Source organism: Triticum aestivum, chromosome 1B (genome assembly GCF_018294505.1).
Source record: "Triticum aestivum cultivar Chinese Spring chromosome 1B, IWGSC CS RefSeq v2.1, whole genome shotgun sequence".
NCBI classification, from domain to species: domain Eukaryota; kingdom Viridiplantae; phylum Streptophyta; class Magnoliopsida; order Poales; family Poaceae; genus Triticum; species Triticum aestivum.
Genome location: NC_057795.1, coordinates 88822954 through 88848840, shown reverse-complemented (window position 1 = coordinate 88848840; position 25887 = coordinate 88822954).

Sequence of the window (25887 nt, the reverse complement as noted above, 5' to 3'; positions counted from 1 at the left end):
CGGGATTTCATAATTGAAATACATCAGATTACAACATGATATAGATTCAGCAGTCAGCTACCCCATTACACAACTAGACCAGCACCAAGTTTCACATGATCTTTTGAAATTAGCATCATAGACGGTACATAAACAGATGCATCTCATCGGGAAAACTACGGAAGCGGAAGGCGAATATTGAGCCTTCATTGATGTTGAAGGTCTTTGCAACTTTAGGCCAGTGCATGTGGATGATTGACCGTCCATCCTTCGTCCTCTTCAGGAACACTTCAATATTGAATCATGGGTGTTGTATGATAACCTTCATCGCCTCCTGATCATAGAGGTGGTTTGAGAGGTAATCATCACTGAACTGCTTTGGAAAGGCCTGAAAACAAGGATGTACATAAATATCTTCTCTCTATTGGAAATGGCGCAAAGGGATAAAAAAAGGGTAGGTATAATAGTTAGTACCATCTTGTAGTGAACTAATGTCTTTTTCATTGTGCAGACAAAGATCTTGTTGTTTTTTGTCGCTAATTTCTTTATCCTAACATTCTTTCTAAGTTTCTTGACTTGATTGATGTTCATGGATAACTCATTTCCCCATATGCAAAAAGGGTCGAACAGTGGGTCAAAACCTCTGACAGCAAGACCTACATGTGCAAGACCAAATTGTTAAGAACCTAAGTATTAGAATGGTTCCTGCAATTGCACAATAATGTGATATTAGACAACGGACCATGCATGTGCTAACCTCGATTGTAAATTAACCTCAGTGCTTCCCATTGTTTCCCTGCAACACATATAAGGTAGTTAGTCATCAGGTTAAGTAAGGGTTCGCATGCTATCAGTAAAATATGTTGATGAAAAATAAGCACATTGAAGATTCATCAAATTAATTCAAGCCACATGGAAAACCCATTTATCCAAACCAAGCATGATTAAGAACTAGCAAATATAGCACTTTTATATGTTTCTCATGTATTAAGTGCAGCCAAATTCGATTTATTCCTCACATGCACAACAATACAAAATTCCACCCACGACAATTGGACATCGCATTGCAGAATTGAACCAAGTAGTTAACTAAACACCACAACAAATGAACAAAACATTAACTGAGCACCACATTGCACAATATAACATACTCCTAATAGAAGATCAGAGAGTTAACCAAACCATGCATGCTTAACAACTTGCAAATATAGCAATTGTATTTGTTTCTCATGTATTTAGTACAACCAAATTCGATTTACTTCTCACATGGTATACAATAATAGAATGCACCCACAACTATTGTACATCGCATTGCAGAATTGAACCAAACAGTTAACTAAACACCACAACACAAAATGAACCAAACGTTAACTGAGCACCACATTGCACAATGTATAACCAAACCAAGCATGCTTGACAACTTGGGAATATAGCAATTGTATTTGTTTCTCATGTATTTATTACAACCAAATTCAATTTACTTCTCACACGGTATACAATAACAGAATGCACCCACAACTATTGAACATCGCATTGCAGAATTGAACCAAACAGTTAACTAAACACCACAACACAAATGAACCAAACGTTAAATGAGCACCACATTGCACAATGTATAACCAAACCAAGCATGCTTGACAACTTGGAAATATATCAATTGTATTCGTTTCTCACATATACTGTAAAGATAAATTCGATTTATTTGTCACATGGAAGACAATACAAAATGCAGCCTGAAGAATTGAACATCACATTTGTAGAATTGAACTAAACAGTTACCTCAAGACGACAACTAATTAACCAAATAGTTAAGAAGTGAGCACCACACGACATGACATATAGAACATATACACAGGAGCAATAGATTGCATGGTAAAATTGTTGGGGAACGTAGTAATTTAAGAAAAATTCCTACGCACACGCAAGATCATGGTGATGCATAGCAACGAGAAAGGGAGTGTATCTTCATACCCTTGAAGATCGCTAAGCGGAAGCGTTTATCAACGCGGTTGATGTAGTCGTACGTCTTCACGATCCGACCAATCCAAGTACCGAACGCACGGCACCTCCGACTTCTGCACACGTTCAGCTCGATGATGTCCTCGTCTTCTCGATCCAGCAAGACGGGTGAAGTAGTAGATGAGTTCCGGCAGCACGACGGCGTGGTGACGGTGTTGGTGAAGAACAATCTCTGCAGGGCTTCGCCTAAGCACTACGGAGACTATGACTGAGGATAAACTAGAGGGGACGGGGTTGCCGGCACACGGCTTGGTGTTTCTTGATGTCTCTTTAGTGCTAGCCCTGCCCCTCTATTTATATGTTGAGCCTTGGGGTCGAAACTTGGAGTAAAAGCCTCCACAAAGTCGGTTTCACCCGAAAGGCAAGAGTTCTTCTTGGACTCCAGGGCCAAACGCAAGGGTTCCCGGTGTCTGGACCCAGACGCCAGGGACCCTGGCGTCTGGCCCCTGGACTCTGCAAAACTTCCTTTTGCGCTTTCCAAAAACCTTGTGGGCTTTCCCCTTTGGACCAAATAACGTGTTCTCGTACCCAAACATTTCGGGAAACATCCGGAACCCCTTCCGGTGAATTCCGGAACCCTTCCGGAGATCAAACACTATTATCCCATATATCAAAATTTATCTCCGGACCATTCCGGAGTTCCTTGTCATGTCCATGATCTCATCCGGGACTCCGAACAACATTCGGTTACCAACATGCATAACTCATATAGTACTATATTGTCAATGAAACGTTAAGCGTGCGGACCCTACGGGTTCGAGAACTATGTATACATGACCGAGACACGTTTCCGGTCAATAACCAATAGTGGGACCTAGATGCCCATATTGGCTCCCACATATTCTACGAAGATCTTTATCGGTCAAACCGCATAACAACATACGTTGTTCCCTTTGTCATCGGTATGTTACTTACCCGAGATTTGATCGTCGGTATCCAATACCTAGTTCAATCTCGTTACAGGCAAGTCTCTTTACTCGTTACGTAATGCATCATTCTGTAACTAACTCATTAGCTACATTGCTTGCAAGGCTTATAGTGATGTGCATTACCGAGAGGGCCCAGAGATACCTCTCCGACAATCGGAGTGACAAAACCTAATCTCGAAATACGCCAACCCAACATGTACCTTCGGAGACACCTATAGTACTCCTTTATAATCACCCAGTTACGTGATGACGTTTGGTAGCACCCAAAGTGTTCCTCTGGTAAACGGGAGTTGCATAATCTCATAGTTGCAGGAACATGTATAAGTCATGAAGAAAACAATAGCAATATACTAAACGATCAAGTGCTAGGCTAACGGAATGGGTCATGTCAATCACATCATTCTCCTAATGATGTGATCCCATTAATCAAATGACAACACATGTCTATGGTTAGGAAACATAACCATCTTTTATTAATGAGCTAGTCAAGTAGAGGCATACTAGTGACGTTATGTTGGTCTATGTATTCACACATGTATTATGTTTCCGGTTAATACAATTCTAGCATGAATAATAAACATTTATCATGATATGAGGAAATAAATAATAACTTTATTATTGCCTCTAGGGCATATTTCCTTCAGTCTCCCACTTGCACTAGAGTCAATAATCTAGATTACACAGTAATGATTCTAACACCCATGGAGTCTTGGTGCTGATCATGTTTTGCTCATGAGAGAGGCTTAGTCAATGGGTATGCAACATTCAGATCCGTATGTATCTTGCAAATCTCTATGTCTCCCACCTGGACTTGGTCCCGGATGGAATTGAATCGTCTCTTGATGTGCTTGGTCCTCTTGTGAAATCTGGATTCCTTTGCCAAGGCAATTGCACCAGTATTGTCACAGAAGATCTTCATTGGTCCCGATGCACTAGGTATGACACCTAGATCGGAAATGAACTCCTTCATCCAGACTCCTTCATTTGCTGCTTCCGAAGCAGCTATGTACTCCGCTTCACATGTAGATCCCGCCACGACGCTTTGTTTAGAACTGCACCAACTTACAGCTCCACCATTTAATAAAAACATGTATCCGGTTTGCGATTTAGAATCATCCGGATCAGTGTCAAAGCTTGCATCGACGTAACCATTTACGACTAGCTCTTTGTCACCTCCATATACGAGAAACATATCCTTAGTCCTTTTTAGGTATTTCAGGATGTTCTTGACCGCTGTCCAGTGATCCACTCCTGGATTACTTTGGTACCTTCCTACCAAGCTTATTGCTAAGCATATGTCAGGTCTGGTACACACCATTGCATACATGATAGAGCCTATGGCTGAAGCATAGGGAACATCTTTCATTTTCTCTCTATCTTTTGCTGTGGTCGGGCATTGAGTCTGACTCAACTTCACACCTTGTAGCACGGGCAAGAACCCTTTCTTTGCCTGATCCATTTTGAACTTTTTCAAATTTTTATCAAGGTATGTGCTTTGTGAAAGTCCTATTAAGCGTCTTGATCTATCTCTATAAATCTTGATGCCCAATATGTAAGTAGCTTCATCGAGGTCTTTCATTGAAAAACTTTTATTCAAGTATCCCTTTATGCTCTCCAGAAATTCTATATCATTTCCAATTAATAATATGTCATCTACATATAATATCAGAAATGCTACAGAGCTCCCACTCACTTTCTTGTAAATACAGGCTTCTCCAAAAGTCTGTATAAAACCATATGCTTTGATCACACTATCAAAGCATTTATTCCAACTCCGAGATGCTTGCGCCAGTCCATAAATGGATCGATGGAGCTTGCACACTGTTTTAGCACCTTTTGGATCAACAAAACCTTCTGGCTGCATCATATACAACTCTTCTTCCAGAAATCCATTCAAGAATGCAGTTTTGACAACCATTTGCCAAATTTCATAATCATAAAATGCAGCAATTGCTAACATGATTCGAACAGACTTAAGCATCACTACGGGTGAGAAAGTCTCATCGTAGTCAACCCCTTGAACTTGTCGAAAACCTTTCGCAACAAGTCGAGCTTTATAGACAGATATATTACCATCAGCGTCAGTCTTCTTCTTAAAAATCCATTTATTCTCAATGGCTTGCCGATCATCGAGCAAGTCAACCAAAGTCCATACTTTGTTCTCATACATGGATCCCATCTCAGATTTCATGGCTTCTAGCCATTTTGCGGAATCTGGGCTCATCATCGCTTCCTCATAGTTCGTAGGTTCATCATGGTCAAGTAACATGACTTCCAGAATAGGATTACCGTACCACTCTGGTGCGGATCTTACTCTGGTAGACCTACGAGGTTCAGTAGAAACTTGATCTGAAGTTTCATGATCAATATCATTAGCTTCCTCACTAATTGGTGTAGTTGTCACAGGAACCGGTTCTTGTGATGAACTACTTTCCAATAAGGGAGCAGGTACAGTTACCTCATCAAGTTCTACTTTCCTCCCACTCACTTCTTTCGAGAGAAACTCCTTCTATAGAAAGGATCCGAATTTAGCAACGAAAATCTTGCCCTCAGATCTGTGATAGAAGGTGTACCCAACAGTTTCTTTTCGGTATCCTATGAAGACACATTTCTCCGATTTGGGTTCGAGCTTATCTGGTTGAAGTTTCTTCACATAAGCATCGCAGCCCCAAACTTTAAGAAACGACAACTTTGGTTTCTTGCCAAACCACAGTTCATGAGGCATCGTCTCAACGGATTTTGATGGTGCCCTATTTAACATGAATGCGGCTGTCTCTAAAGCATAACCCCAAAACGATAGCGGTAAATCAGTAAGAGACATCATAGATCGCACCATATCTAGTAAAGTACGATTACAACGTTCGGACACACCATTTCGTTGTGGTGTTCCGGGTGGCGTGAGTTGCGAAACTATTCCTCATTGTTTCAAATGTAAACCAAACTCGTAACTCAAATATTCTCCTCCACGATCAGATGGTAGAAATTTAATTTTCTTGTTACGATGATTTTCCACTTCACTCTGAAATTCTTTGAACTTTTCAAATGTTTCAGACTTGTGTTTCATTAAGTAGATATACCCATATCTGCTCAAATCATCTCTGAAGGTGAGAAAACAACGATATCCGCCGCGAGCCTCAACATTCATTGGACCACAAACATCAGTATGTATGATTTCCAACAAATCAGTTGCTCGCTCCATAGTTCCGGAGAACGGCGTTTTAGTCATCTTGCCCATGAGGCACGATTCGCAAGTACCAAGTGATTCATAATCAAGTGATTCCAAAAGCCCATAGGTATGGAGTTTCTTCATGCGCTTTACACCGATATGACCCAAACGGCAGTGCCACAAATAAGTTGCACTATCATTATCAACTCTGCATCTTTTGGTTTCAACATTATGAATATGTGTGTCACTACTATTGAGATTCAATAAAAATATACCACTCTTCAAGGGTGCATGACCATAAAAGATATTACTCATATAAATAGAACAACCATTATTCTCTGACTTAAATGAATAACCGTCTCCCATCAAACAAGATCCAAATATAATGTTCATGCTCAACACTGGCACCAAATAACAATTATTTAGGTCTAAAACTAATCCCGATGGTAGATGTAGAGGTAGCGTGCCGACCGCGATCACATCAACTTTGGAACCATTTCCCACGCGCATCGTCACCTCGTCCTTAGCCAATCTTCGCTTAATCCGTAGTCCCTGTTTCGAGTTGCAAATATTAGCAACAGAACCAGTATCAAATACCCAGGTACTACTGCGAGCATTAGTAAGGTACACATCAATAACATGTATATCACATATACCTTTGTTCACTTTGCCATCCTTCTTATCCGCCAAATACTTGGGGCAGTTCCGCTTCCAGTGTCCAGTTTGCTTGCAGTAGAAGCACTCAGTCTCAGGCTTAGGTCCAGACTTGGGTTTCTTCTCTTGAGCAGCAACTTGTTTGTTGTTCTTCTTGAAGTTCCCCTTCTTCTTCCCTTTGCCCTTTTTCTTGAAACTAGTGGTCTTGTTAACCATCAACACTTGATGCTCCTTCTTGATTTCTACCTCCACGGCTTTTAGCATTGCGAAGAGCTCGGGAATAGTCTTGTCCATCCCTTGCATATTATAGTTCATCACGAAGCTCTTGTAGCTTGGTGGCAGTGATTGAAGAATTCTGTCAATGACACTATCATCAGGAAGATTAACTCCCAGTTGAATCAAGTGATTATTATACCCAGACATTTTGAGTATGTGTTCACTGACAAAACTATTCTCCTCCATCTTGTAGCTATAGAACTTATTGGAGACTTCATATCTCTCAATCCGGGCATTTGCTTGAAATATTAACTTCACCTCCTGGAACATCTCATATGCTCCATGACGTTCAAAACATCGTTGAATACCCGGTTCTAAGCCGTAAAGCATGGCACACTGAACTATCGAGTAGTCATCAGCTTTGCTCTGCCAGACGTTCTTAACATCGTCAGTTGCATCAGCAGCAGGCCTGGCACCCAGCGGTGCTTCTAGGATGTAATTCTTCTATGCAGCAATGAGGATAATCCTCAGGTTACGGACCCAGTCTATGTAATTGCTACCATCATCTTTCAACTTTGCTTTCTCAAGGAACGCATTAAAATTCAACGGAACAACAGCACGAGCCATCTATCTACAACAAACATAGACAAGAAAAATACTATCAGGTACTAAGTTCATGATAAATTTAAGTTCAATTAATCATATTACTTAAGAACTCCCACTTAGATAGACATCCCTCTAATCCTCTAAGTGATTACGTGATCCATATCAACTACACCATGTCCGATCGTCACGTGAGATGGAGTAGTTTCAATGGTGAACATCAATATGTTGATCATATCTACTATATGATTCACACTCGACCTTTCGGTCTCCGTGTTCCGAGGCCATATCTGTTATATGCTAGGCTCGTCAAGTTTAACCTGAGTATTCTGCGTGTGCAACTGTTTTGCACCCATTGTATTTGAACGTAGAGCCTATCACACCCGATCATCACGTGGTGTCTCAGCACGAAGAACTTTCGCAATGGTGCATACTCAGGGAGAACACTTCTTGATAATTTAGTGAGAGATCATCTTAAAATGCTACCATCAATCAAAGCAAGATAAGATGCATAAAGGATAAACATCACATGCAATCAATATAAGTGATATGATATGGCCATCATCATCTTGTGCTTGTGATCTCCATCTTCGAAGCACCGTCGTGATCACCATCGTCACCGGCGCGACACCTTGATCTCCATCGTAGCATCGTTGTCATTACGCCATCTATTGCTTCTACGACTATCGCTACCGCTTAGTGATAAAGTAAAGCAATTACAGGGCGTTTGCATTTCATACAATAAAGCGACAACCATATGGCTCCTGCCAGTTGCCGATAACTTCGGTTACAAAACATGATCATCTCATAGAATAAAATATAGCATCACATCTTGACCATATCACATCACAACATGCCCTGCAAAAACAAGTTAGACGTCCTCTACTTTGTTGTTGCAAATTCTACGTGGCTGCTACAGGCTTAGCAAGAACCGTTCTTACCTACGCATTAAAACCACAACGATAGTTCGTCAAGTTAGTGTTGTTTTAACCTTCGCAAGGACCGTGCGTAGCCACACTCGATTCAGCTAAAGTGAGAGAGACAGACACCCGCCAGCCACCTTTAAGCACGAGTGCTCGTAACGGTGAAACCAGTCTCGTGTAAGCGTACGCGTAATGTCGGTCCGGGCCGCTTCATCTCACAATACCGTCGAACCAAAGTATGACATGCTGGTAAGCAGTATGACTTGTATCGCCCACAACTCACTTGTGTTCTACTCGTGCATATGACATCTACGCATAAAACCTGGCTCGGATGCCACTGTTGGAGAACGTAGTAATTTCAAAAAAAATCCTACGCACACGCAAGATCATGGTGATGCATAGCAACGAGAAATGGAGTGTATCTTCATACCCTTGAAGATCGCTAAGTGGAAGCGTTTATCAACGCGGTTGATGTAGTCATACGTCTTCACGACCCGACCGATCCAAGTACCGAACCCATGGCACCTCCGAGTTCTACACACATTCAGCTCGATGATGTCCTCGCCTTCTCGATCCAGCAAGACGGGCGAAGTAGTAGATGAGTTCCGGCAGCACGACGGCGTGGTGACGGTGTTGGTGAAGAACAATCTCTGCAGGGCTTCGCCTAAGCACTATGGAAACTATGATGGAGCATAAACTAGAGGGGACGGGGTTGTCGGCACATGGCTTGGTGTTTCTTGATGTCTCTTTGGTGCTAGCCCTGCCCCTCTATTTATATGTTGAGCCTTGGGGTCGAAACTTGGAGTATAAGCCTCCACAAAGTCGGTTTCACCCGAAAGGCAAGAGTCCTTCTCGGACTCCAGGGCCAGACGCCAAGGTTCCCGGCGTCTGGACCCAGACGCCAGCGACCCTGGCGTCTGGCCCCTGGACTCCGCAAAACTTCCTTTCACACTTTCCAAAAACCTTGTGGGCTTTCCCCTTTGGCCCAAATAACGTGTTCTCGTACCCAAACATTTTGGGAAACATCCGGAACCCCTTCCGGTAAATTCCGGAACCCTTCCGGAGATCAAACACTATTATCCCATATATCAAACTTTATATCCGGACCATTCCGGAGTTCCTCGTCATGTCCATGATCTCATCCGGGACTCCGAACAACATTCGGTTACCAACATGCATAACTCATATAATACTATATCGTCAACGAAACATTAACTATGTAGACATGACCGAGAAACTTTTCCGGTCAATAACCAATAGCGGGACCTGGATGCCCATATTGGCTCCCACATATTCTACGAAGATCTTTATCGGTCAAACCGCATAACAACATACGTTATTCCCTTTGTCATCGGTATGTTACTTACCCGAGATTTGATCGTCGGTATCCAATACCTAGTTCAATCTCGTTACCGGCAAGTCTCTTTACTCGTTACGTAATGCATCATTCCGTAACTAACTCATTAGCTACATTGCTTGCAAGGCTTATAGTGATGTGCATTACCGAGAGGGCCCAGAGATACCTCTCCGACAATCGGAGTGACAAAACCTAATCTCGAAATATGCCAACCCAACATGTACCTTCGGAGACACCTGTAGTACTCCTTTATAATCACCCAGTTACGTTGTGACGTTTGGTAGCACCCAAAGTGTTCCTCCGGTAAACGGGAGTTGCATAATCTCATAGTTACAAGAACATGTATAAGTCATGAAGAAAGCAATAGCAAAATACTAAACGATCAAGTGCTAGGCTAACGGAATGGGTCATGTCAATCACATCATTCTCCTAATGATGTGATCCCATTAATCAAATGACAACACATGTCTATGGTTAGGAAACATAACCATCTTTGATTAATGAGCTAGTCAAGTAGAGGCATACTAGTGACGTTATGTTGGTCTATGTATTCACACATGTATTATGTTTCTGTTAATACAATTCTAGCATGAATAATAAACGTTTATCATGATATGAGGAAATAAATAATAACTTTATTATTGCCTCTAGGGCATATTTCCTTCAAAAATTAGATAGCACAATTCACTAGAACCTGTTAAGGAAATGCAGCAGCAGCACACGCAACGGGTAAACTGAGCATGCTTAACCGGCGTAGCTAGCAATTGGCAAGGTGTTCCTCCAAGATCTGGGGGTCGGCATGAATGGTAGCCATCATGACCTCATCCGCGCGTGCGGCCATGATTTGCTTCTCCGGTGCCAAATGCTCCTTGAGCTCCTGGCTATACTGCATGCACCATGGCTTAGGATGGCGCTTATTTAGTGGATGGGTCAGTGATTTGGGTGGAAGGTGTCGTGCCGTCGGTCGGGGCATGTGGGATGTGGAACAAGGAGGAGGATGGGGGTTTGGTGTGGATTACCTGCCTGGATAGACGAGGTCGAGCAGCGTGAAGGAAGGTCACCGGTAAGGGGGTGGTGCTGCAAGCAAGGAGTGAAGGTTTCAACTTGGAAAGGAAGGCGGAAACAGGGGAAATGTGGATTATGGTAAGGGGGAGGGGTCCGGGAGGTAGATATTTCTGCGGAAGCCAAAAATTTGGAATCACTTTAGCGAAAAACTGGCGCGCAAAGTGTCATTGAACATGGTCCCTTATTCAGAACAGTGTACAATATGGGAACATCAAAAACGGTTCAGATAGCTTAACCCATGTGCGATGAGTTTGAACGTCAAAATTTTTGGTTCCAGTTTCCCTCGTTACAGTGCTCATACACGTCATTGCATACTTTGGGTACACAAAGGAGACTACAGCACACCCCACACTTCTTAATCAAGCAAGTTCAGCAATTAAACAGAGCTAGCTGGCCTAAACATTACTCTAAAAAATTAAAGACCGGCGCTCTTAATTAAACAAAACAAAGAGTACTACTATGGCTGGTGCTCGTCGATCTCCGCCGCCTCCTCCATGTCCAGCTCATGCCCGACGATCTCCTAGGGAAGGAGATCTATGGCATCCATTGCACCATATTCGGCAAACATCTCGCCATCCGCTTCTGCCATCTCTTTGGAAAAGGCCACCATGAGCTGGGCGTGGGCGGCCGCGATCTGGGCTTGGATGGTCTCCGTCGTTGCAAGGTATGAGGCGGAGGAACTGACGGCTGCTCGAACACTCAAGGCAATTGCCAACTCTTCGGCCGTGGGTTGCCGACCATTGTCGGAGAAGCTTCGTTTGATTTGTGCGGTGACCGCCACGAGCTGGGCATGGGCAGCCTCGACATGGTCGTGGGCAGCCTCCATCAGGGCTAAGGCTGCCACTATGGAACGGACAGCTGCTGTGCCACTCTCTCCAGCTGCTATCCCCGAGGCAAATGTTGTTGCCGCCGCCTGAGAAGCAACAGCGGCCGTTTGGGCTGCCATGGCCGCCCGGTCACAGATTGCAGCCGAGCTCATGCACCTTGTTAGCACGCACATGGCGGCTGCGGCCGCCCTCTCACCGGAGTCGACCGCCGAAGTTCCCTCATGACGCAGCTCCACATCCCCATCTTTCACGTCTAGTGAACATGCAACTATATGTGTGTCATAAAAAAATTGGAATTGTTCAGGGTTCCTTTGGACATTTTTATACGGTAACTTGGTTCTCTAGGCATTTCAGGTGGACAACTCAAAATTAAACCACATGCTCAAGTCCATAAAAACGGGTTGCAAAATCAAATGTTTGTCCTTGGTTGCAAGCTTAGGTCACATGCAAGAAATGAGAATGAATGTCAAACAGCTTGACACTGTCGCTCAGCCACTAACATTGAGATACATGCTTTTAAAATTCTAATAAATCGAAAACTCGTCTGAAATTCATGAAACTTGACATGATGTCATGGAACGGCAGCGGCATGCCATGGTAAAAATATTATCCCATTTGGGGCAGCTGTGGGTATAAGCTTCTCGCAAACCAGACCTTCTCTCACAACAAGCCTGATGGTTTCAGTAGGGTACGTGCCACCTTGGGGACGGAATGATATATGTTGCCTCTTCTTACTTTCAAAATGTTTCTCATGTCCGCATAGACCAACACGAGTGTTGTTTCAGTTTTGGGGATTTTTCAGGATTCATTTTAACATTTCATGCATTAATTGCATTTTCAATGCATTTATGAGCACAATTTAAATTTCAACTACATGCACATGCTCTAATGCATATAAATTGGTTGAAAATTCAAATCTATGTCATTGGTTGCATGCTTAGGTCACATGCAAGAAATGGGAATGAATGTCAAACACCCTGCCACCGTCACTCGACCACAAACATTGAGATTCCTGGTTTTTAAATCCAAAACTTGTATGAAATTCATGAAACTTGGCATGCTATCATGAAGCGGCCTCAACATGTCGTGGTAAAAAATATTGTCCCATTTGGGGCAGGTTTGGGGATATGCTTCTCACAAACCAAAGGCTCTCACAACGAGCCTGATGGTTTCGGTAGGGTACGTCCCACCTTTGGGGACGAAACGATATCCGCTGCCTCTTATTGCTTTCAAAAAATTTCTTGTGTCAACATAGAACAATAGGAGTGTTGTGTCAATTTTTGGGATTTTTTGGGGTTCGTTTGGACATTTTTATGCATTAATTGTGTTTTCAATGCATTTATGAGCACAATTCAAATTTGAACTACATGCACATGCTCAATACATATAAATTGGTTGAAAATTCAAATTTGTGTCCTTGGTTGCATGCTTAGGTCCCATGCAAGAAATGGGAATGAATGTCAAACACCCTGCCACCGTCACTCGATCGCAAACATTGATATTCCTAGTTTCAAAATTCTAGTAAATCCAAAACTCGTCTGAAATTCATGAAACTTGGCATGCTATCATGGAGCCGCATCAACATGATGTGGTAAAAATATAGTCCCATTTGGGTCAGGTTTGGGGATATGCTTCTCACAAACCAATGGTTCTCACAACAAGCCTGATGGTTTCGGTAGGGAACATCCCACCTTTGGGGACGAAATGATATCCGTTGCCTCTTATTGCTTTCAAAAATTTTCTAGTGTCAACATAGAACAATAGGAGTGTTTTGTCAATTTTTGGGATTTTTGGGGTTCGTTTGGACATTTTTATGCATTAATTGAGTTTTCGATGCATTTATGTGCACAATTCGAATTTGAACTACATGCACATGCTCTAATGCATATAATTTGGTTGAAAATTCAAATATGTTTCCTTGGTTGCATGCTTAGGTCCCATGCAAAAAATGGGAATGAATGTCAAACACCCTGCCACCATCACTCGGCCGCAAACATTGAGATTCCTGGTTTTTAAATTCTATTATCCAAAACTCGTGTGAAATTCATGAAACTTGGCATGCTATCATGGAGCGGCATCAACATGTCGTGGTAAAAATTGTTCTCCCATTTGGGGCAGGTTTGTGTATAAGCTTCCCAACAAGCCTGATGGTTTCGGTAGGGAATGTCCCACCTTTGGGGACGAAATGATATTAGCTGCCTCTTATTGCTTTCAAAAAATTTCTAGTGTTAACATAGAACAACAAGAGTGTTGTGTCAGTATTTGGGATTTTTAGGGGTTCATTTGGACATTTTTATGCATTCATTGAGTTTTCGATGCATTTATGTGCATAATTCAAGTTTGAACTACATGCACATGCTCTAATGCATATAAACTGGTTGAAAATTCAAATATGTGTCCTTGGTTGCATGCTTAGGTCCCATACAAGAAATGGGAATGAATCTCAAACACGCTGCCACCGTCACTCGGCCACAAACATTGGGATTCCTGGTTTTTAAATTCTAGTAAATCCAAAACTCGTCTGATATTCATGAAACTTAGCATCCTATCATGGAGCGGCATCGACATGTTGTGGTAATTTTTTGTCCCATTTGGAGCAGGTTTGGGTATAAGCTTCTCACAAACCAGAGCTTCTCACAACAAGCCTGATGGTTTCGGTAGGGAACATCCCACCTTCGGGGACGAAATGATATCCACTGCCTCTTATTGCTTTCAAAAAAATTCTAGTGTCAACATAGAACAACAGGAGTGTTGTGTTAATTTTTGCAATTTTTTGGGGTTTGTTTGGACATTTTTATACATTAACTGGGTTTTCTAAGCATTTTATGCGCATAATTAAAATTTGAACTACATGCACATGCTCCAGTGCATATAAATTGGTTGAAAAATCAAATTTTTTGCTTGGGTCCATGCTTAGGTCCCATGCAAGAAATGGGATGAATTTCAAACACTAGGGCACTATTTATTGCCGGCAAAACATTGAGATACTTTGTTTTAAATTCTAGCAAATCCAAAACTCGTCTGAAATTCATGAAACTTGGCATGCTATCATGGAATGGCACCCGACATGCTGTGGTATTTTCGTGTCCATTTTGAGAGAAGAAGCACTTGAATAACAGACAACAAAGGCATTTTCAATCAAATAGCTGCCACTCTAACCTCGCAAATGTTTGTCTAATTGAAATCATGTGCGTTATGTTAACCATTCACATGACGCCACATGTCTTCATTCTAATGGCTATAGGAGGTGTCGTGCATACAACTGCTTGACTGAACGGGAGGTGTGTGAGCGTAGTCCGGTGCGCAGGCTGACTGAGAGGCATGCAAGCTGTCCCCCAATGCGCAGGCTCACCGGGAAGGGTGCGAGCTGTACGCAGCGCAGGCTCACTGGGAATCGAGCCCTTTGACTTCCATGACCGCCCGCCTTCCTCTCTATTAATGGCGCCCGAGCCATTGCTTAATACGGGCGACCTTACTGTTCGCCTCCCATTCCCCTCCCTGCCGCAGACCTCCACCAACACCATGGTGCAAAAGGATTATCTGCCACTAGTCTGAAAGTTTGGTGAAGTCGACTCCGAGCCGGAGGAGATAAAAAATAAGGAGGAATTGGGCCTTATGGACATGGCGCAGAATGAGCTGGCCACGACTATTGCTTCCCCTGCTCCCATCCCAGATCCCATCCCCACGCTCGCGCCAGTGAGCATCCCCATGGCATTGACGGGCAGTTCGTCGAGCACTATCACAGAGCTGGAAGTCGCTGGTGTCACCGAGGTCTCCACGGACCCGCGCAAGCTCATGTACATGCCAGTGCCAACGCCAGTGTCGGTGCCCGTGCCTGTGCCCGTGCGCGCCCCTCCACCCACCGCGGCGCCGGTCCCTGTGCGTCTGGCTGCACACGACATGCCTATGCCCGTGCGGGTGCCCCCCTCAGCGGCATGGGACGCTGCTATCGACCGCTACCTCTCAGTGCTGCCAGCTGCCGTCCTCCCGTGCCCTGCTCGTCGATCGCGCGACGACATGATGTTTGATTTACAAGTGAAGAACATTCCAAGCTTCCTTGAAGACTTCAACAACGGCGTCCCGGGGGACGACAACAACAAGGATGGCGCGGCATGCCGCCTCCGCCACTGCCGGAAATAGTTTTTTTCTTGGGTTTAATATTGTATCTCGATCGCAAACATTTTAGTTAGAACACCCGTATGCAAACCAACGGCTTCCCTAGGAAGCCAAGGGAAAATGTGCTGAGTAGGATTTGTGTAGCTCTTGATCGCAAACGTTTTAGATAGAACACCCGTATGCAAAGCGAGAGCAGGATTTGTGCATATCTTCAACGCAAACGGTTGTTTTGGATGACCCATGTGCAACCACTTACAAACAATTTGATAAGATTTGCATCTGTCATATTGGGTATGTTGCCATTTGTCAAATTTGGAAGATTGACATTGTTGATCTAGTAACATTGCCATTTGTCAACCTTGTGACACTGCGATTTGTCAAAATATGCAGCCAAAAATCACTAGCACTATCTATTTTTTGCAACTAAAATTCAGTAATTAAGCATAGATTTCATTCATAGATTGAGCAGTCGTGCTTAATTTATACAAACAGTTCAACTCGAGAACTGAACCGACCAAACATTTCCCCAATTGTTGCCAACCACGTACTGAAATAGCTAGTTCTACTTTATATACTAGCTAATTTTAAGTACGTTCTACAGTTCCACTACATCTATAGTCAGATCAACTGAACAAAATAGCCCCTAAATACTACTACTACTTCTATAGAGGGGCTTTGTACTATTTCCGGCAGTCTCTCCTCTATCGAGCACACTCAGTAAGAGGCAGAGGAGGAGAAGCCTACCGATGAGCTAGACAAATGCAATACAGTGCCTACTCCAGACGATCCCTCTCGAAGTGATGGTTCTCCTTGTAGATATCCTAATTCCTCGCATCTGAGGCAGCATATGCTATGGCCACGGCGGCGGTAAGGCTCTTTGCATGCTCGAATAGGCCCTCCTCCTCCTCCCGCAGGAACTCGGTGTAGCGTGCAAGGTCGCTGACGCACGTGCCGACATCCACTTCCGCCTCCCGCCTTTGGGCGGCGGTGGCGGAGTGGGTGATGATCCCGGCGGTCGACGGTGGGCTGGCGTCCAGGGCAGCCGACGATGGGGTGGCGGCCACAACCACCACCTCCCGCCTTCGGACCGCGGTGGCGGAGAGGGTGATGGCCATGGTGGCCGACAGTGGGGCGGCGGCCACTGATACGTCTCCAACGTATCTATAATTTTTGATTGTTCCATGCTATTATATTACCCATTTTGGATGTTTATGGGCTTTACTTTACACTTTTATATCATTTTTGGGACTAACCTACTAACCGAGGCCCAGCCCGGATTGCTGTTTTTTTCCTATTTCAGTGTTTCGAAGAAAAGGAATATCAAACGGAGTCCAAACGGGATGAAACCTTCGGGAGTGATCTTTTTGGAATAAATGCCAACCAGGAGACTTGGAGTGGACGTCAAGCAACAAACGAGGTGGCCACGAGGGTGCCTGACGCGCCCCCTGTGGGTGGGCGCGCCCCCACCCTCGTGGGCCCCTCGAGCGTCAACCGACCTACCTCCTTCCCCTATATATACTCACGTACCCTGAAAACATCGAGGAGCACCACGAAAACCTAATTCCACCGCCGCAACCTTATGTATCCACGAGATCCCATCTTGGAGCCTTCGCCGGTGCTCCGCCAGAGGGGGAATCAACCGCGGAGGGCCTCTACATCATCTCCAAGGCCTCTCCGGTGAGTTGTGAGTAGTTTACCACAGACCTTCGGGTCCATAGTTATTAGCTAGATGGCTTCTTCTCTCTCTTTGAATCTCAATACAAGGTTCTCCTCGATCTTCTTGGAGATCTATTCGATGTAACTCTTTTTGCGGTGTGTTTGTCGAGATCTGATGAATTGTGGGTTAATGATCATGTTTATCTATGAGAAATATTCGAATCTCCTCTGAATTCTTTTATGTGTGATTAAGTTATCTTTGCAAGTCTCTTTGAATTATCAGTTTGGTTTGGCCTACTAGATTGATCTTTCTTGCAATGGGAGAAGTGCTTAGCTTTGGGTTCAATCTTGTGGTGTCCTTTCCCAGTGACAACAGGGGCAGCAAGGCACGTATTGTATTGTTGCCATCGAGGATAAAAAGATGGGATTTATATCATATTACATGACTTTATCCCTCTACATCATGTCATCTTTCTTAATGCGTTACTCTGTTCTTATGAACTTAATACTCTAGATGCAGGCAGGAGTCGGTCGATGTGTGGAGTAATAGTAGTAGATGCAGAATCGTTTCGATCTACTTGTCATGGACGTGATGCCTATATACAAGATCATGCCTAGATAATCTCATAACTATGCACTTTTCTATCAATTGCTCGACAGTAATTTGTTCACCCACCGTAATACTTATGCTATCTTGAGAGAAGCCACTAGTGAAACCTATGGCCCCTGGGTCTATCTTTTATCATATAAGTTTTCCATCTACTTTTATTTGCATCTTTTACTTTCCAATCTATATCATAAAAATACCAAAAATATTTATCTTATATTATTATCTCTATCATATCTCACTTTTGCAAGTTACCATGAAGGGATTGACAACCCCTTTATTGCGTTGGTTGCGAGGTTCTTGTTTGTTTGTGTAGGTGCGTGGGACTTTTGAGGAGCCTCCTACTAGATTGATACATTGGTTCTCAAAAACTGAGGGAAATACTTATGCTACTTTGCTGCATCACCCTTTCCTCTTCAAGGAAAACCAACGCAATGCTCAAGAGGTAGCAAGAAGGATTTCTGGCACCGTTGCTGGGGAGGTCTTTGCTCAAGTCAAGACATACCAAGTACCCATCACAAACTCATCTCCCTCGCATTACATTATTTGCCATTTGCCTCTCGTTTTCCTCTCCCCCACTTCACCCTTGCTGTTTTATTCGCCCTCTCTTTCCCAATCTCCTCTCTCTTTCGCCTGCCCTCTCGGTTCCTTATGTGTTGGATTGTTTGTCACGATGGCGCAAGATAACACCAAATTGTGTGACTTTTCCAATACCAATAATAATGATTTCCTTTGCTCCTCTTAATGATGTTGAATCTTGTGAATTCAATGCTGCTTTGCTAAATCTTGTTTTGAAAGATCAATTCTCTGGCCTTCCTAGTGAAGATGCCGCTACTCATCTAAACAACTTTGTTGATTTGTGTGATATGCAAAAGAAGAAGGATATGGACAATGATATTGTTAGTTATTTCCATTTTCACTTAGAGATCGTGCTAAAACTTGGTTTTCGTCTTTGCCTAAGAATAGTATTGATTCATGGAATAAGTGCAAAGCTGCTTTTATCTCTAAGTATTTTCCTCCCGCCAAGATCATCTCTCTTAGGAACGATATTATGAATTTTAAACAACTTGATCATGAGCATGTTGCCCAATCTTGGGAAAGAATGAAATTAATGATTCGCAATTGCTCTACTCATGGTTTGAACTTATGGATGATCATACAAAAATTTTGTGCCGGATTGAATTTTGCTTCTAGAAATCTTTTAGACTCAGCCGCGGGAAGCACTTTTATGGAAATCACCTTAGGAGAAGCTACTAAACTCCTTGATAACATTATGGCTAATTATTCTCAATGGCACACCGAAAGATCTACTAGTAAAAAAGTGCATGCTATAGAAGAAATTAATGTTTTAAGTGGAAAGATGGATGAACTTTTGAAATTGTTTGCTACTAAGAGTGCTCCTATTAATCCTAATGATATGCCTTTGTCTAGTTTGATTGATAATAATAATGAATCTATGGATGTGAATTTTGTTGGTAGGAATAATTTTGGTAACAATGCTTATAGAAGAAACTTTAATCCTAGACTGTTTCCTAGTAATTCCTCTAATAATTATGGTAATTCCTACAACAACTCTTATGGAAATTTTAATAAGTTTCCCTCTGATTTTGAGAATAGAGTTAAAGAAATTATGATCTCTCAAAAGAATTTTAATGCTTTGCTTGAAGAAAAATTGCTTAAAGTTGATGAATTGGCTAGGAACGTTGATAGACTTTCGCTTGATGTTGATTCTTTGAAACTTAGATCTATTCCACCTAAGCATGATATCAATGAGTCTCTCAAATCCATGAGAATTTCCATTTATGAGTGCAAAGAAAGAACCGCTAGATTGCGTGCTAAGAAAGATTGCTTTGTAAAAGCATGTTCTTCTAGTTTCCATGAAAATAATGATGAAGATCTAAAAGTTATTAATGTATCCCTATTAAATCCTTGTTTTGCAATATGAATCTTGATAATGATGGGACTGGAGATGAGTCAACTTTAGTTAAAAGGCGTCCCAATAATTCGGAGTTTTTAGATCTTGATGCTAAATTTGGTAAAAGTGGGATTGGAGTGGTCAAGATTTTAAATAGCTTTGTAATCCTACCCTCTCCTCTGATCTTTTCAGTCAATCTTCACTTGTATTATCTTTTTCTAGCTGGTTTTTTTATCATCTCTCCCTTGAGGGACCTCCCTCAAGAGCTTGTATATCCTATGTAACTAAACTTTGATTTTAATATATCACAGTAGGAGCCTCTCCTACTGTTTTCAAGGTCAAAAAAGACTTTAAATAGCATTGAACCCACTATTATGGATTTAAAGGAATTTAATTATGATAATTGTTCTTTAATAGATTGTATTTCCTTGTTGCAATCCGTGTTGAATTCTCCTCATGCTTATAGTCAAAATAAAGATTCTACCAAACATATTGTTGATGCCTTGATGCAATCTTATGAAGAAAAACTTAATTTGGAAGTTTCTATACCTAGAAAACTTTATAATGAGTGGGAACCTACTATAAATATTAAAATTAAAGATCATGAGTGCTATGCTTCGTGTTATTTGGGTGCTAGTGTTTCCACGATTCTGAAAACTTTATGTGATGTGCTAGGTTTCCATGATTTTGATGATTGCTCTTTAAACTTGCACCTTGCGGATTCCACCATTAAGAAACCTATGGGAAGGATCAATGATGTTCTTGTTGTTGCAAATAGGAAATATGTGCCCATAGATTTTATCGTTCTTGATATAGATTGCAAACTTTCATGTCCTATTATTCTTGGTAAACCTTTCGTTAGAACGATTGGTGCAATTATTGATATGAAGGAAGGGAATATTAGATTCCAATTTCCATTAAGGAAAGGCATGGAACACTTTCCAAGAAACAAAGTTAAATTACCTTATGAATCTATCATGAGAGCTACTTATGAATTGAATGTCAAAGATGGCACTACTTAGATTTATTCTCGCTTTTATGCCTAGCTAAGGGCGTTAAACGATAGCACTAGTTGGGAGGAAACCCAATTTTATTCTTGTTTCTTACTTTTTGCTTCTGTTTAGTAATAAATATTTCATCTATCTTCTGTTTAGATGTGTTTCCGTGTTTTAATTAGTGTTTGTGCCAAGTAGAACCTATAGGATAACCTACGGTGATAGTTAATTTGATTCTGCTGAAAAACAGAAACTTTTGCTCTCACGAAAATAGTTTTAGTAAATCACAGAAACGTGCTTTTGCGTTGATTCTTTCTGATGTAGATCAATAGACAAATTGCCCAGGACTTCCTATTTTGGTAGGATTTTTAGAGTTCCATAAGTATTCTAAAGTTACAAATTGCTACAAACTGTTCTATTTTTGACAGATTCTGCTTTTGCCCTTGGTTCTCAAAAACTGAGGGAAATACTTATGCTACTTTGCTGCATCACACTTTCCTCTTCGAGGAAAACCAACGCAGTGCTCAAGAGGTAGCAGCCACGATGGCCACCTCCCGCCTTTGTGTCGTGGCGGCGGAGCGGGCGATGGCCCTGGCTTTCGACGGTGGTGAGGCGGCAACAGCTACCGACGGGCACTGGCGGCGGAGCATGTGGTTGGTGTTCTGCGCAAACCCAAGAGGGACGCCACACGCAGTACAGTACGCCAGGGACTGCGCCATCGCCGTGGTGTAGCCTCCCAGCTGGAGTTGTCGTCTGATGACGGCGGAGTGGCTGAGCAACCACGACGGATCGGTGCCATTGGCGATTGTGGGAGAAGCAGACGAGATAAGCTACAGGGAGGGAGGGGAAAATGCGATGCAGGACTCGCTGGCCATGAGGGTTTTTATAGCAGGCCGATGAGCATTGGGATTTTTGGGGATTTCACCCAGTCGGGCGGGAAGCTTGCATGGGAACCTGCAAGGTTGCGCGGGAACGGGCTCTCCGACGATTCATTGGCGCCACCGTTTCACCAAAAGAACGCTCCCGCGCGCTGCGCAAGCTTGCGCTGTAAGCCGTCTGCGGTAGCGGGGTGACAAGACGTGCGAGAGGAGGACGAAAGTCCACGTACACATACGGTTAATAAAAAAATGTTTGCGATTGAATTACCTACTATACACCCGTCCTGGTTCACAAGTGGGATTTAACTAATAAAATACGAATGCATGTTGCCAAAGATTATATAGTTGGATTCGTATTTGAACATAGTTTCCAATTATATAATTTTTATAACATGCATTAACATTTTGTTGGTTAAATTTGAGGGAAAATTATGGCACATAATATAAAGGGGACTATAGACCAAGTCGGAGGTAGTAGCACACGGCCGCTCTCTACGCAACGACGCAAGTGTCGGCCGGCTTGTAGGCGACCATTTCATGCGTGTTCAACTCCTCTATGTGTGTGGTTGCTTGCGGTTGAGGTGGCCACGGCACGCTCTGCTCGCGTCCCGCCGCGCGTGCTCTGCTCTCTCGCATCCCTATGGGTGCTCTTCGCTCGTCCCTCCACGAGCGCTGCCAGTGTTTGGGTCGGCGCAGGATCACGCACGCTCATGTGCATGCGGTAGCGTCGGGCGCGGCTCCACAATGCAGTTACCCAATGCAAAAACTACCATGTGGACGCGCCGAGAATCCTGGCTGCGCGTCCCCCATTTATTACTACAGCCATTTACCTTCATCTCTCGCATCACACGACAGAATAAGCACCTCCACGATGACACATACAGAGAGGACATCCAGCGGTTCCAATGGCGATCCCCGTGGCTCCAATGGCGCTCGCAGCGGCCGCCGACGACAACGGCGGGCGGTTCACCACGCATCACGTAGTGGACACCCACATGAGGGGGAAGGCCCTCTCGGTGGTGTACACGAACGATCCGGTGTCGGTGGAGAGCTCCATCCAAACTATGGAGCAGTTCCTTGTCGAGGACAAGTACGAAGTGGTCGGCTTTGACCTCGAGTACACCATCGATCGTGCTGGGATCAGAAGGTTGTCGTTGCCCAGTTGTGCATGCAACATGATGTCCTCATCTACCACTACCACATGGCCACAAGGCCTTGCCAACGTTTCTCCAGTTTTATTAACAGCTCCGACTACAAGTTTGCTGTGGTGGACACCACCAACGATCTAAAAGCGGTCAAGGTTTCGGGCTTGAAATGCCCGAATCTTGTCAACATCCAGGACCACTACAAGGTCTGGGGCAGCGCCAAGAACAAACTGAACTCCTTGGTTGACCTCGCCTCAGCCATCATCGACCCCTACAACATGAAGATGAAGGATGAGAGCAAGAAGGACAAGGACACCTGGCACAGTGTTTGGCATAAGAGACTGGATGAAGAACACATCAAGTACGCGGCCAATGACGCGTACACAAGCTACGAGATGTACAGGCGGATCGTTGACATGAGGAAGTGTCTTATCCATGCCCCAGCCGAGGGTGTTGGGGAACGTTGCAGAAAATAAAAAAATTTCCTACGGTTTCACCAAGATCCATCTATGAGTTCATCTAAGCAACGAGTCAAGGGTGAGAGTTTGCATCTACATACCACTTGTAGATCGCGTGCGAAAGCTTGCAAGGTGATGATGTAGTCGTACTCGACGTGATTCGAATCACCGATGACCAAGTGTTGAACGGACAGCACCTCTGCGTTCAACACACGTACGGGACGGGAGACGTCTCCTCCTTCTTGATCCAGCAAGGGGGAAGGAGAGGTTGAGGAAGACAGCTCCACCGGCAGCACGATGGCGTGGTGATGGTGGAGAGGCAGTACTCCGACAGGGCTTCGCCAAGCACACAACGGAGGAGGAGAGGTGTTGGGGAGGGGAGGGCTGCGCCTTGGAGGGTGGTGCGGCTGCCCTCCCCTCACCCCTCTATTTATAGGGGGAAGGGAGAAGGGGGCCGGCCCCCTAGAACCCATCTAGGGGGGGGCGGCCTAGGGGAGAGGGGAGAGGGTGGCTTGCCCCCCAAGCCAAGGGGGGGCGCCCCCTCTAGGGTTCCCCCTCAACCCTAGGCGCATGGGCCCAAGGGAGGGGGGTGCGGCCAGCCCACCAGGGGCTGGCTCCCTGCCCCACGCATCCCATGTGGCCCCCCGGGAGGGGTGGCCCCTCCCGGTGGACCCCCGGAACCCTCCCGGTGGCCCCGGTACAATACCGGTATGACCCCGAAACTTCCCGATGTCTGTTTGACAACTTCCCATATATAAATCTTTACCTCCGGACCCTTCCGGATCTCCTTGTGACGTCCAGGATCCCATCCGGGACTCCGAACAACATTCGGTAGTCACATACTAGTCTTTCTAATAACCCTAGCGTCACCGAACCTTAAGTGTGTAGACCCTACGGGTTCGGGAGACATGCAGACATGACCGAGACGCTCTCAGGTCAATAACCAACAGCGGGATCTGGATACCCATGATGGCTCCCACATGCTCCTCGATGTTGTCATCGGATGAACCACGATGTCGAGGATTCGATCAAACCCTGTATGCAATTCCCTTTGTCAATCGGTACGTTACTTGCCCGAGACTCGATCGTCGGTATCCCAATACCTTGTTCAGTCTCGTTACCGGCAAGTCACTTTACTCGTACCGTAATGCATGATCCCGTGTCCAACACCTTGGTCACATTGAGCTCATTATGATGATGCATTACCGAGTGGGCCCAGAGATACCTCTCCGTCATACGGAGTGACAAATCCCAGTCTCGATCCGTGTCAACCCAACAGATACTTTCGGAGATACCTGTAATGCACCTTTATAGTCACCCAGTTACGTTGTGACGTTGGTACACCCAAGGCACTCTTACGGTATCCGGGAGTTACACGATCTCATGGTCGAAGGAAGAGATACTTGACACTGGCAAAGCTCTAGCAAAACGAACTACACGATCTTTTATGCTATGCTTAGGATTGGGTCTTGTCCATCACATCATTCTCCTAATGATGTGATCCCGTTATCAACGACATCCAATGTCCATAGTCAGGAAACCATGACTATCTGTTGATCACAACGAGCTAGTCAACTAGAGGCTCACCAGGGACATATTGTGGTCTAAGTATTCACACGTGTATTACGATTTCCGGATAATACAGTTATAGCATGAATAAAAGACATTTATCATGAACATTGAAATATAATAATACTTTTATTATTGCCTCTAGGGCATATTTCCAACAGTCTCCCACTTGCACTAGAGTCACCAATCTAGTTACATTGTGATGAATCGAACACCCATAGAGTTCTGGTGTTGATCATGTTTTGCACGCGAGAGAGGTTTAGTCAGCGGATCTGCGACATTCAGATCCGTGTGTACTTTGCAAATCTCTATGTCTCCATCTTGAACATTTTCACGGATGGAGTTGAAACGACGCTTGATGTGCCTGGTCTTCTTGTGAAACCTGGGCTCCTCGGCGAGGGCAATAGCTCCAGTGTTGTCACAGAAGAGTTTGATCGGCCCCGACGCATTGGGTATGACTCCTAGGTCGGTGATGAACTCCTTCACCCAAATCGCTTCATGCGCTGCCTCCGAGGCTGCCATGTACTCCGCTTCACACGTAGATCCCGCCACGACGCTCTGCTTGCAGCTGCACCAGCTTACTGCTCCACCATTCAACATATACACGTATCCGGTTTGTGACTTAGAGTCATCCAGATCTGAGTCGAAGCTAGCGTCGACGTAACCCTTTACGACGAGCTCTTCGTCTCTTCCATAAATGAGAAACATGTCATTCGTCCTTTTCAGGTACTTCAGGATATTCTTGACCGCTGTCCAGTGTTCCTTGCCGGGATTACTTTGGTATCTTGCTACCAAACTTACGGCAAGGTT